This window comes from Cavia porcellus, unplaced genomic scaffold (genome assembly GCF_034190915.1).
Source record: "Cavia porcellus strain 051 isolate PalLab524CR breed Dunkin Hartley unplaced genomic scaffold, mCavPor4.1 scaffold_9, whole genome shotgun sequence".
Taxonomy (NCBI): domain Eukaryota; kingdom Metazoa; phylum Chordata; class Mammalia; order Rodentia; family Caviidae; genus Cavia; species Cavia porcellus.
The window spans coordinates 38,877,201-38,891,529 of NW_026947492.1; the positions used below are offsets into that span (position 1 = coordinate 38,877,201).

At 36.4% G+C, this 14,329-nt stretch overlaps 1 protein-coding gene and 1 pseudogene across 1 annotated transcript in view; both read left to right on the forward strand.

The window, feature by feature from the left end:
• Positions 1 to 14,329, forward strand: part of Maml2 (mastermind like transcriptional coactivator 2) — a 336,157-nt gene that overhangs the window by 48,942 nt on the left and 272,886 nt on the right. The gene's annotated exons all lie outside the window — the stretch shown is intronic.
• The window catches only part of LOC134477668 (large ribosomal subunit protein eL21-like), a 134,801-nt pseudogene that overhangs the window by 43,741 nt on the left and 76,731 nt on the right, over positions 1 to 14,329 (forward strand).

Consider the following 14,329-nt stretch of genomic DNA (forward strand, 5'->3'; position numbering starts at 1 on the left):
CCCAATACAAAAAAGAAAAAGAAAGAGAAAGGAGGAAGCGAAGGAGAATATACCTAAGTTCAACCAAAGCACCAGCCTGCCCTGTCCAGAGAAGCAGAGTTTGTGAGAACCAATGGGAAGGAGCCCAAGTGGTTGGAAACTCTTCATCAGGAATTCATGGAATTAGCTGGGGATGTGGTTCTGCCATTCAGTACCTAACTGGTGGCTAAGTGTTCTAGGTCCTACAATCATCCTTCAAGGATGGTTTTCAAGGATGGTTTTCTTAACTGAACAGGTGTGGTGCCTTTACCTCAGAAACAAATATTCATTCTACCCAGTTAATTGTACTCTTCTGTGCTTTTCTTACTGAAAGATACTGCTGAGGTATTTGCAGGTGAATACCCAAATGGCCAAATATTTATGAAATATTTCTATTTGCTTGAAGATACTGTAAATCCACATGGAGAAAAGGTGTGTCAAAATGAAGTGGAAGTCACATTAGTTAAATAAATGGAAGTCCACTTCAGTTAAATAAATTGCTTAAAGTACCTATGTGAAAAAAAAATTACCAAATTGTTTTGTTGCTCTAGGTGACTATATCTTTATAACTAATTGCTGAGATACATTAAATAAATTCGAAAATATTTTCTCACCATGGGTTACCTTTGATATGAGAACATTCTTGTTCCAAAGGAGAGAAAATTCACAACCACAGCTGTTTGTCCGGTGTCTCTGGAGCCAGCATTGTTTTCAAAATGAAAGTATTTGAGCTTGGCATTTGACTGAGTTTCCTTTATGATGTGCTTATTTCTAGGGTACAGGCTGCAAAAGATAATTAAGAATGAACATATCAGTCTTCTGAAGACCTGTTTAAAATTGAAAACTTAAGCGAATGCTGAAAATAATGCTTAAAACTCATTGGTCTCCTTCCAGAGTAATTTCTGAACTTTGAGCATTCAGCCTTTATTTTCTAGCTGCACTTGAATAGTCAGCTCTGGCCTGGACAGCCAAGGTTAAATAAAGGGCTAAGCAGTTACTCAACCAATCCTCAGATTTCTAGACTCTTGAATATTTAGGCAATTTAGAATTCACTGAGTATTTCCATAGTTTTCCTCTCTGCTACATATGTAGTATTCTGTTTCAATTTTTATTTAAATCCTTAATTATCTGTTTAGATGTGTCTTTGTTTCACTTTAACTTCCTTAGCTTCTGCTGCCACATAAAAATATCATGATATGAAAATGATTATTGCTCGGTATACTTACTATTTCTGTGGGCTGTTAGGCTATATCTAATTTTTTCAGCCTGACATTTTTAAGGATATCTGCTGTTTGAGTGTTCAAAGTTGATATTTTGCTGTTGTTACTGTTGCTATTTCTTTTAAGTTTGCTGTGCTTCCAATCTCCTCTTTTAGTAAAGCATTTGACATTTTTATAGCTGTTATCTTAATATGCATCAAAAATTTGTATGATTTAACATGCTTCAAATGACCAAAAAATGTAACCCTCTGCCCTTACTCCTTTTTATCATATGAAAGACTGAGAAAAATTATTCAGCTTGGTGATGTCAAAGATATAACATAATTTTATAAGATTGGTTTATACTTATTTTTTCTTTCATACAACAGACTCTCACTGACACAGAATAAGTTAATAAAAGTGCTTCAGATCTTTAGTTTATTCAACATTCCCCATCAGACAGAACTTTTAATTTAGGCAGCTATACTAGTCAACATGTAGATAGTTGCTACATGTAGTATGATACTCACTTTCATTCAAGATTCTTTGAATAGACACGTGGTTACACATGCGTATTATTTATTTCTTTTACCTGGAACAACATACCCAATATATGCAACTTAAAGCAGAGGTTTATTTGTCTCAAAATTTCCAGTGGGTTAAATCCTAGTCCAGTGGCAGAAACAGCAGGAGAGAAGGGCATAGTGGAGAGCAGTTGCTCACTCCTGGCAAGTGAGAAGCAAAGAGAGAACGGGGAGGAGCTGGCAATAATAATATACCCTGTTAGGTCACATCTGCAGTAATCCCACTCTTCTGATCAGGTCTCTACGTCCTAACAGCACAGTCAGTACCTCCACGATCCAATCAGCTTTCAAAAGCCTCGCTTCTGAACATGAGACTTTTGAGGGCACATTTTAGATCTAAACCATGGCTTTCTGCTCCTGGTCCCTAAAAGGCTCATGTCCATTTCCTTATGCAAAATACATTTAGTGTTTAGAGTTATCAAAGTCTTAAGAGTTCTAGCACTGTTAGAATGTTTAAGTACAAACTCTCCTCTGAAACTAAAAGCAAACTCTTTGACTGTGAGTCCCTGTAAATTTTTTTTTAAAAAGAAGAAAATTAACATACATGGGACCAAGTAAATATTTTCACTCTAAAAAGGAGAAATAGGAGTGTAGTAAGGAAGGAATCAAGAAAGACCAAAACCCAGCAGGTCCAATGTTAAAGCCTATAGCTCCCTATCCAGCGCCCAGGGCAGGTTGGGATGAGATTGGCCCCACCCCGATGGCATTGCTGTTTGTAGCCCACATAGCCTCCTTGTTAGACTGGTTCTGCCTACTACCTATAGCTGTCCTCAGATGTTCCACATTCCTGGCATCTTCAACCTTTGTGGGTCTTCACTACACCTTTGGTTTCACCTTTACAACTTCATGCATCACCTTTTCATGGGCTCCTGACAAAGACTGAGATCCTGTTATACAGTTTTACTTTCCAGACCTTCTTTAGAAACCTGGGTGGAAGGGTCCAAGGCCTGATAACTTGTATTCTGTATGCCTATAAAATTAGCACCAAATGGATGACACCAAGGTCTGCAGCCAGTTGCGCAGTAGTTAGGTCCCCTTGACCATGATCGCAGAGGCCTCAGAGTTCCTGGATGACTAAGCATTGTGAAAGAAACTCCTAGATATAATTTGTAAGGCAACTCTTCTTGAGCAGGGGGCCTAGGACTGCTCTTCTCAAATGAAAGTTTGTAGTTTTGTACTCTGAACCTTGAAAATGTGATCTTTCTGATTCTTGAGACGCGTTCCAGCCATCATTCCTATTATAGAAAAGTACTTGACTTCTTTTTGGTGCTAATCTTTTTAACAGCTACCTCCTCCATGACTGCAACTTTGTAGGCTCTTACTTTCTGAAGAAGCTGCAAACTTTTCACAGCTTGTTGCTCCTGATTTTTATTGTACATGTACCTGACAGCAGCCAGCAGTACCCATGCCTTGAAATTTCCTCTGCCAGCATAGTCTACTATATTTAAATTCAGCCTCATATAAAGTCTTAGAACACAGGCAAAATGTAGACAAGTTTTTTGTTTGCTTTGTTTTTTGCTACAATGTAACATGCATGGCAGGCCAAAAGAGTTGCCAAAAGAGTCCTCATCCCCAGCTGATAACTTCATGAGGCTCACCTTTACTGTTTACTTTCCTATCAGCTTCTAGTCTTCTGGTCTCTGACTACAATCTCTCATCAATCTATACTTACACCACTTTAAAGCTTCTCTAATCAGTGTCTCTAAGCCATTCCAAATTCCTCCTCCAAACAAATTCCAAAGGCTTTAGAATTATTGTGTTCAGGTACAGTCACAACAATGACCCCCTTTCTCTGTTATCAATTTTCTGTCTTAGTCATTTTCTTGTCACTGGGACAAAATACTAAACACCTGCAACTTTAAGGAGAGATTTGTTCAGTGCAGTTTCCAGTGATTTCAGGCTAGAATCAGCTGGCTTCAAGGCAGAAACAGCATGATGGAGGAGCCAGGCAGAGGGCAGCTGCTTACTTTATAGCGGAGTGGCGGGGGAAGGAGGGTCCTGGGACAAGAATATACCCTTCCAAGTCATATCCCCCTTGACCTGTTTCTTCTTCTGACTGGAACCTTCTCCTAACAGCACATTCAACATCTTTCTGGTCCAATCACCTTGAAAAAGCTTCACCTCTTGACATGAGACTTTTGGGATCCCTTTTTCAATCTGAACCAAAACAATATGCCTTTATAGTTGTTATTTTAAAATGTGTGGCCATGTTTCAAAAGTTATGGATAAATTCTTCAAGTGTAGTATATGTGAAAAATGTTTATTTCCCATTTAGAGACAGTATAATACTTGAAGAAATCAGCTGTAAAATAGAAAACTCATAAATAATGATAAACACACATGCCAAGTCTTTCTGCTCTGTCTTCAGTTGAGTCACAGATGCCTCTTTTGCTCTCTAGGGCTGCCTTCTATGAAACAGCAAGACTGTGCTTTCTGTTTCTTCCCTTATTTTTATGTCATAGTCCTGCAAACTCTCACTGTACTATAAAAGGCATAGACTTATTCATGAGTCTGCCCACTGTAATGATAGTGATATATTGAGGATGCACCAAAAAGAGCACAGAGATAGAAAAGGTATCGCAGGAGCTCCTGGCTAAAGGTGACATGCATTCAGGAAGTGAGGAGAATAATAAGTGGTTTTCTGTTACAGTGACAGATACACTGACCACTTTCAAAGATGCTGCGGTTGGCTGAGTATTTTATGAATAAAATGGTGATGTGTGCATGCATACACACATCTTTGTGTATATGTACAGGCATATATATATATATATATATATATGCTTGTATATATGGCATATATATGTAGGTGTAAGTTCATGTCACCCCAAAAAAGGATCTGAAGAGGCTTTCAGTAAGTGATTACCCATAAAACATAAAATAGCAACTCCAAAATGAGAAGGAAAAAAATTATACTAAATATAAAGTATTTGGTCACATAAACTAAGATTTTATTCCTCTGGACATGAGTTTTTCTGAAATCTCAGTACTATTAAATATAGTTAAAAGTCAGACAATAAACCACAAACAAATAAAAACCTTGTGAGGTATTAATAGATGTCACATGGTTCTCAGGAAACTCCATTCTAATTTCTGAGCTTTTATTTACTCAAGAAGCTATGTTGCCTTTAAAATTTAAACAAATTTATGTATAAAATTAAACTATGATACATAAAAAGTGATAAACCTAGTAAGACAAAGAGAAAGATTGTAAAAAAACAGAAAAGCCCAAAAGCCAGAGACTATGGCACATAGTGTTACATGCAGAGAGACCATTGGGGGCTTTGCCATCATATAGTACAGTGCAGTCTTTATTGTTCATAGTAGTGATTCTGAGTTATTAACAAGTAGGTTGGATTATAGTGAAGATATTCTTGGCAAAATCAGGTAGTGAATTGTACCGTTTCACAATGGCTCCAATCCCAATTTCTGAAAGTAAGAAAAATTGGGACTAAAGGGTTCAGATCAAATGTCTAAAGTTTTACTTATATGAATATTTTATTCATATTTGTGATAATTTATGATAAATATGTGGATTAAGGAGGTAGACTGTGATGCTGGAAGCACATTAGATTCTGAAATCCTGGTTATCACACCAGTTAGCTTGGCCACTCAATGCTGGTGTTGGGCTAGACTGGCAGTTGGCTGTCCATGGGATTAACAGTGCTAATTTTTTGTCTCATGGAAGAAGAATAGAAGCAATGCAGTTATTTTGGCAGCAGCACTGGTATTAGAAGTAGCAGCAGCATCAATTGCTATTTAATGAGCCACAATCTCCCCACTGTCTCTTTCAAGCCACCAGGGTACCATTTTGTGCAGTAGAGTGGTAAATCAAATGGCATTCTCTGGGTTGAAAAAGTAACTGCATCTCCCTCAGAGTTCAACTTATTACCTTAGAGTGAGAGGCTTTAGGGAAAATAAAAGCATTAAGCACCTCCAGGGTGTTAGATTTTGCCAGAAGAACCGATTTCCACATTATTCTAAAGGGCACAAGTAATTCCAAACATCCGAGAGGGAGAATCTGAAGCCAGGGGTGGTGGTACACAATTTTAAGTCCAGCAATCTGAGAGGTTGAGGCAAGAGGATCAGAAGTTTGAGTTTAGTCCGGGCAACTCAGTGACCTACAAGACTTAGAGCGCGTACACACACACACACACATACACACACACACACACACACACAGAGAGAGAGAGAGAGAGAGAGAGAGAGAGAGAGAGAGAGAATTAAAAACACAGGAGTGTAGTTCAGTGTGAAAAACCTGTTAGTCCCAGTACCAAAAAAAAAAAAAAAAAGGTGATCTAAGGGTACTTGATAATCATTCTTTGGTAAAAGCTAACAAGCATATTAAAGTATATTGCTTGTAAGTTTAATATTGCTTGTAAGTTTAATGTTCCTTAATTTAGTTAGGATTTATTCATAGACTTTTTCAAATGTTTTTAGTAGTTTTAAATTTTTTTAGAAAGGTACACATGGTCATAAAAATACTACAAAATAATAAAAGAATGCAGTTGTGTGTACTCAGTTACTGAGAGTGTTAAGCACAGTAAATAAATACATGATGCTACATAGAATATCTATTTTCAAAAGCTAATCCAGGCATACAACCTGTCCTGCCTATAACTCCTGTTCCCCAAATTTCCTCAAAACTTTCCTAAGTTAGCTAAGTGTGTGAGTTTTTATGAATTTAAGTAAATATGTTTAATGACTAATAGAATGTCACATTCTACTCATGATTTTGGTACCCTTAGAGATCTAAAGAAGTCAATTTAAGAGAACTGCATGTATAAAAACATTAAAAACTTTCAAGTCTGTCATCAGTTATAAGTTGATCATTCATTCATTCATGAGTTACATGGAATTCTATAGATTCCTAAGTATCTATGAAGATTCTAGGCTTTGTAAGCACAAGAATCTATTTCTTGAAAGTGACAATAGGTATATTCCAGTGGATTTTTTAAGATGACTAATTATGTAAATATACTGTCCTTGAAGCCTAATAGAACTGCACTTATAAAAGTGATACCAAAGAGGAAAAAAATGAGGTGCTCTGAAGGATTCAACTGCAAGTGTGTTTAGGTGTGTTAGGATAGATGACCATATTACTAAGTTTTGTTGGATCATTGAACACAACTGTTTGCAGTCTCACTGTTTGAATGTCCACTTTGTATGCTTTAATCCTGCAGCTTGAACAACTATTTCTAAGATGACAATAGATGATCTATTAACTAGTGATTCCTGACTGGTTTTATTTTTTTCTTAAATAAAAAAAATAATTAAATAAATAAATAAAAGTGATGCTACTTGGTCTCTGCATAGTTAAAGAATTTTTCAAATATTTGATCTAAACATAGTACAGAATTAATCCCACTCATGGTTAAAAATCCAAGTTTCAGGTAGAACTCAGTAATTTGATACTGCTCCAAGTTATTTGCTATCATTCTACATTTTAGGAGTAAAAGTCATGAAATTAAATGCAGCTTTCAAAGATGGCTAGAAAATGAAGCAAGTATAATCCATATCATAGCCAACTTTTCCCATGACAGCTCTCTGATCCCAAATTCATGGCCATAACCATGCAGTTTAAAATAAAATTATCAGAACACATATGCAAGAACTCAGTACATATTAGCTTGGTTTATTGATAAGTGTATTTTAGCTACTATGTTTAGGTATCATTCTTCCCAATTTATCTTCATTCATACGTACAGTATAAAAACCCAGTGAGTTTTGCCAAATTTTTTAAAACAAGCAGACTTAACAAAAGTTTATAATACCAAATGCTTGTATGCCACCTATTTCCCAACCTTGTGGCTTAATGAAAATGATATAGGAGGCTAAGGAAGAGCTTTTGGACAGTCATACTATTTGCTGCTCAGTAGTTTAGTTTTCATCACACAAGTCAGTTGATAAATGTGCTGATCTGTTTTATTTTGTTCTAGATTGCAAAGAATTAACATAATCTACAAACCACTAAATATCAAGCTTCAAGTAATAGTACTCCAATCTTGTAGATATTGTACATTTGCACTGAGTCTTAGATTCATATTTTTTTTAATTCATATTTTTTTCTTTTTCCCCATCAAAGACTTCCATATGTTGAGCAGGATAGAATATTTCCTGTGGTTTTTCAGGTGGTTTCCAAGATTTGCCACTCAGATTTATGGTGTCCAATGTAAATATTTCAGTGACATGGTTAAAAGTGTATCAGGATACAGCTCTATTTAGTTTTAGAGTTCATGTGGGGCCCTTTCAGGATTCAGTGTCTCAGTCCCACAAAACTGCAAGCAAAGTGCATTTAATGATTCAGCTGATAAGCCTTCATTTTATGCATACTGCATGAGTTAGTATGAAAATAGAGGATTGGTTTTCCCTTAATTTTTTTTAGCCATTTAATCTTCTAACATGGAATTAAGCAGTAAAATGTATGAGATGAGCATTTTGTCATTAAGAACACCGAAAGATAGTATCAGTGCCTGATTCACCCACTCACCAAGGCAAGTCTGAGTATTTAATGACTCTCTTCTTATCTCAGTTACTGAAAAATAATCTACTTACACTGGATTTTGTGTCAGGATCGTTCCAGTTATATTTTTTCTTTCTTTTCCTTTTTTTTTAATAGAAAATCAATGAATACCATAATATATCTTGTTATCTTCAAAATAGCCACCCATGCCATCAGACATAATAAAATCATACAAAATGAAACAGAATAAAACCAAACAAAACACAACAATGAAAACAATATAGGACTTTAAAACAAGATAAAAGGAAATTAACAATGGCTACCATAATGCCTCTTGTTATTTTCAGAATAGCTGTCCAGACCATCAGACATAGGCATATAAAATTAATGAAACAATACAAGAGCTAAATTGTTTCTTCAGTTGTTATCTTTTCAGACATTTCAGGTCTGTGACTTAGAAGTCTGCTATGTCTGTATCTCCTGAATTTGTTCTGTGTCGGCTAGAAGTCTGAGATAGTATTTTTGTTCCTTTGTCTTGACATTTTCTTGGTTCCTCTGAATCAGCCCATTGTGCTTCCTGCATTGGCTGCCAGGCCTCAGCATAAGGGATTGGACTAAATACCTGAGTTCCTCCAATCTGAGGTTCCTACACTGGTGGTAAGGCATGGGGCAGTGGTTCACTGAGTCTCCCTCGATGTCCACAAGGCCTCAAGATGTGGCTTCTTCTTATTAAGTCCATTTGTTCAGTTTGGTTCAATTCTGTTATTTCTTTGCTGATTTTCTGTCTAGTTGATCTGTCTGTCTGTGACAATCGGGGATTGAAGACACCCATTACAATTGTGTTATTGCTTTTTGATTTTCCATGTTTACCAATAACTGCTTTATATACTTGGGTGCTCCCGTATTAAATGCATACATATTTCTGATTCTTTTTTTTTTTTTTCATTTTTATCGGTACCAAGGATCGAACTCACGACTGTCTGCTTGCAAGGCAGGTGCTTATACTGCTGAACTAAACCCCCAGCCCCATATTTCTGATTCTTATGGCATTTGTGCTGACTCCAATTTTCTCACTGACCTTGTCAATCTTGTGTTATTCTTCTTTGCTTTGTCTTGTAGCTGTTGGATTGATTTTTAAGATATCTTTCTTTGCATGATCACCAGCTCAGTTCTGGCTTCAAGAGCTGAAATTCTATCCTTTCCTTCCTTCAGTCTATTGCATATACTTTCAGTGGAGATTTTAATCTCCTGAATCTGTTTCATGAATTCCATTTCTCTCCTATGTTGGGCATTTTTTTGTTTCCATCTCTAAGATCACTTATTATTTGTGTTTTATCTAATATCTTTGATTTTAAGCATTATTTCTTCTTGTACCTGAGAGATCATTTTCTCGACAGCCTTTTCCACTTGTTTTTTCACTTCTGTTGTTATTTCGGAAAGCTCCAGTGTTTGACCTTGAATTGCATCCATCTCATTGAGTTCCAGGCCTGTCCTGGGTGGGCTGGCGTGTGGGCCATACTCCCCCTCTGTATCCTGCCATTCTCCACCTTCTCTTTTTCCCTTTTATTTTGTCTTCTGTGTTGCTGCCTATCAGCTTCTCATGATATATTGCTCTGCCCTACAAGCACTGAGTCTTTCTCAAAGACAAGAGATGTCCGTTTTCAGGGATATCCTCCAGGCATAGTTGGTTCTTTACAGCTATCCAAAGAACCTACTTTCTTCTGGTGTTCACAGTTCTGTGATAATGTCCATGTTACATCCCAGAGATGTGCTGGGTATGGAGCTGATCTTGGCCTCTGGATGTGAGGGCTGGGCCTGGTCTCCTGCAGGTGGAGTTCTCCAGAGTCCAGTTGCTGTCTCCTTGCTGCTGCTTCAGATGCTTTCACCTTACTGGCCTCGCTAATTACTTTGCCCTCCAAAAGTGTGTGTGCATCTTTGCACTGGGCTGTTGTCCTGGGTCTTGGGGCTCCTGTCAGTCTTGCACTCTTCCAGCTGGCCCCACCCTCCAGGGAAGGAATGGAGGAGACCAGCAGTGCGAACTCACTGTCTTTCAGCCAGTCCCAGCATTAGGGATGTAATAAAGAGCAGGAACTCACTTTCTTCCAGCCAGTCTACCCTCTGGGATGTATTCTCCAGTTATGTATTGTTCTAAAATAAATACGATATTTTAAAACTCCATACTTTATGCGATTTTTTTAAAATTGAAGACTATCAAGCAAAAATGAAAATTTAACATATTAATGATGTATGCATAAGAAATTTAATTTTCTGAGTTTATTTTTTTTATTTTGATGTCTTGATCTGGTCAAAAGACAATTAAAAACACACAGTCTGTTAGTAAAGTATCAAACTTTTAACTTTCCTTTAAAAGAAATTATCCCATCCAAGGTGCAAAGTAGACGTATGCATTCATATAACCCCCTTTAAATTCCTCTGGAGGGATTTCATCAAATAAATTTGTCCCAAAGGGCCTTTTAGTTACCATCAATTTCTCTATGGGACATATATATTTCTAGTTATGGTCATTTGATAAAGAGAAATTCAGCAGATGTTATTAATCAAATACATTTTCCCTTGTTCCCATGTTATAACATTCATAATACTAGGTTGACTGAAGGACTTTTACAAAACCATCTGATGACAATAATCTTTATTTGTTATAGGCTCACTTAACATTTTTCCTTCTTCTGATTTGCTGACTTCTTTCACAGTATCTCCCTTCTGGTCAGTTCATGTTTACACCTGGTACAGTCCATCAGGCTGCTTGGGTGTGGAGCACACAAATATCTATGATTGTGAAGTTCGAGGGCAACACTGAGAGCACTGACTCAATGTACTCATCATGTGAAATTGTGTATTTCCATATTAGAATGAATGAGTGAATTTTTATTCAGGGAACTGACTAGGAAACAGGGCAGATTGGGAAACTAATGGAACAAAAATTATTTACTATGCCTCCAGATCACTTGCATACCTTAGGACAATTAATGTAGTAATTGTTCAAGAAAGCCAAATTAATACTTATTTGTGACAAATTTACAATAAAAATGATGAGCAGTAAAATTTATTGAATGAATGCCTACCCTGTCCCAGATTTGTGGCCTCTTTACATACTAAAACTATTCTTCTTCTTCATTTTTAATTTTTTATTTGTGGTACTGGGAATCAAACTCGGGACCTTGAGCTTTCTAAGCAGGTGCTTTTGCCTCTGAGCTATATCCCCAGCTCCTCAGACTAAAAATAATAATATAAGAATTGAAATATCTTCTTCCCCTTATGGTACACACATCATAAATGAGGAAATAAGTACAAAAATAAGTATGTGTGATTTGTGCTGCAAGAGAAACAGGAGTAGAAGTAGTTTGACATGTTGATAAGAAGTAGAGGACAGTATGTCAGCTTGAATTGTCACTCAACCCTGGCTAAGTACCTTGATGACTTTGGACAAGTTCCTTAACTTCTTTGTGTAATTCGATATTGTCAGGGCCAAGAGATATAATGGCATAGCTTCATATACGTGCATTGTATGGTTCCACACTCCCATCTACATATGGCATCATTCAAGAATCAACAATGGTTACCTCATAGTATATTAATGAGGATTAACAAGGAACACTTTGCAAGTGTTTTGGGAAGTCTGATATCTTACAAGTACTGAGTAAATGTTCATTCCTATTATAAAATGTAAAAGTAAAGCCATTGGGGTGTGTGTGTGTGTGTGTGTGTTGGGATCAAACACAGCACCTCATGAATACTAACCCCCCCCCAGGACTGTGATTGATTGTTCATGAACAAAGAGTATTATAGAAATTTTTTTAAATGATAAAACAATGATTTAAATGTATGCCGTTCTTTATTACTTCTACCATGAGTATGAATATTTCTGAAAAAATAGATCATATTGCTAGCAGAGTTCTGATCCTGCATTACGGTATCTCAAAAACTGCAGACAGAGCTAAATAGTGCCATAGGTGCTTCAGAATTACAGCACTGATGCTGCCTCTTAAAGGCCATAAGAACCATTGTTCTAAAGAAGCACTGTAGACTCATTGCTAGACTCACAGTTAATCTTCCTGCTCTCATCTTTGGAGATAGCTTAGCAATTCAGGGTCAAAGAGCAAAGGAGAAAAACCCTATTATTCATCCATAAAAGTGGAAGCTTTAAAATAAATAGGATTGACAAGAGGAAAACAGCCAAAGGTGGTGATAAGTTTGATAAGGAATCTCATTCAAGATATTAGCAGGTGAAATATCCAGTAGAAATATTTATTGAGCAGTTGAAAATATGGGCCTGGACACTCTGGAAAGTATTCATATCCAGGGACAATAGTTTAAAAGCTAAATATGAGTGGCACATTAAGAAAGGGCTGCATTTTGAGACTATGGGTGGAAAATGGTTTTGCTTCAGCTAGTAAGCAAGGACAAAGGGATTTTTAAGAATGAAAGTGGCATTATATAGTATCAAATGCTACAGAGAGATGTACGAAGATAAACAACAAAAGAAAAGCTTGATCATTGGAAGGATTATCATGACTGTCTAGGGGGCAAAATGACAAGTACTTTCACTAAACCTTTCAGAATGAAAGACAGTTATGGATTAGGTGGAAATAGGGAAGCGGAGATAGCAATTGTGAAGAACTGTTTCAAAAATTTTGGTGTAAAAAAGCAGCTTACTGGAATGGACTTAGAGAAGAGAATATCAATTTCTTTAGGTTCTGATAATGAATATATTTATCAGGCAGGATTAAATGAGCAATTAGAGAGCAAGAGATCTAAAATATAAAAGAAAGAGCGAATAAACAACTAGTATGTATTGTCTCAATCAAGAATGGTCATTTTGATGAGCCCAATTGGATTTCACAATATCGCGGACAGATGTTGGGTGGCCCAGTGAGTTCCTGGGTCAATGTGTTCCTCTTTTAACTCCTTAAAACAGTAGGCCTCTACTACATTGCTCACTTTTTTGAAGATTTGTCCAAATGGAGACTCAAACTCAGCAGTTTCGTGTTCTTCAAAGGACAAAAGGGAATCATTTACTGTGATGTTAATTTTCATTTTTAAAGAAAAAGAAGTTTATGTCACATGGTGCTGCATTTAATTTTGTTACAAGAGCATCTCCTGGTTCCTTGATGTTCACTTTCTCTTATCCATGTCAAGTCCTTTGGTAGATATTAAGGAAAATAGTAAAACTCCACACATTCATGAAAAAAATGTGCTAACTAGTGACTGTGTATACATAATTTTTCATCAATAAACTCATGTGAATTGAGTAAGCAAGGAGGGCTGTGATCACATTTTTGGTTTGGGCCAGAAAGTTTAACAAAGGGACAGAAATCCCTACACCTTGACAGTTACCATCTTTTTAGTTTATGGCTAAACAGCTTTCAACTTTATAAGTGATCAAAAGTTAAAGTTTGTGGATTACACAATCTTTTGTTTGCCCTTGTTGATGGATTGGTTCCTGCTTTCCTGAGTTTTAATGGAAACAATTATATCATATAAGAAACTATCTCACTCATTTCTATTCCCTGGCATCATATATGGAAAAATACAGCAGTTAGTTGAATTGTCTACTAAAAAGTGCCTTTAAAGGAGAATAAATGGAAGAAATTTTGCAAGTGTGTATTTTAAAGCTGAAGTGAAACACGGAGGACAGAGGGGGATTTCTGAGTTCATGTTCCAGTTTTTGAAGGTTATTTATTAATGTTCATGAAAAAAACTACTTCTCAAATGTTGATAAGGTTCCTGAGATTATTTAGGTTTGAAATACAAAATTCAACAAGACCCCAGATTGTAGGAACATGATATATAACCTCAGCTAATTGTCCAAGTAGAATTTTCTACCTAACCTTCATCAGAAAACATTACTTTGTCCTATGTAATTAAATGAGTATTTCAGGCAAAAAAAAAAAATCATCTAATCTAACATTAGCATAGATTGACTTAAATAGATTCAGCTTTTTAGAAACTAAAAAATCAGGAAAAATTGCTGTAAACTTCAACTCTGCTTTGATCTTGAAAACTTAACTTTCCTAGTTTGTAAGAGTGGATATTGACATCTTTTG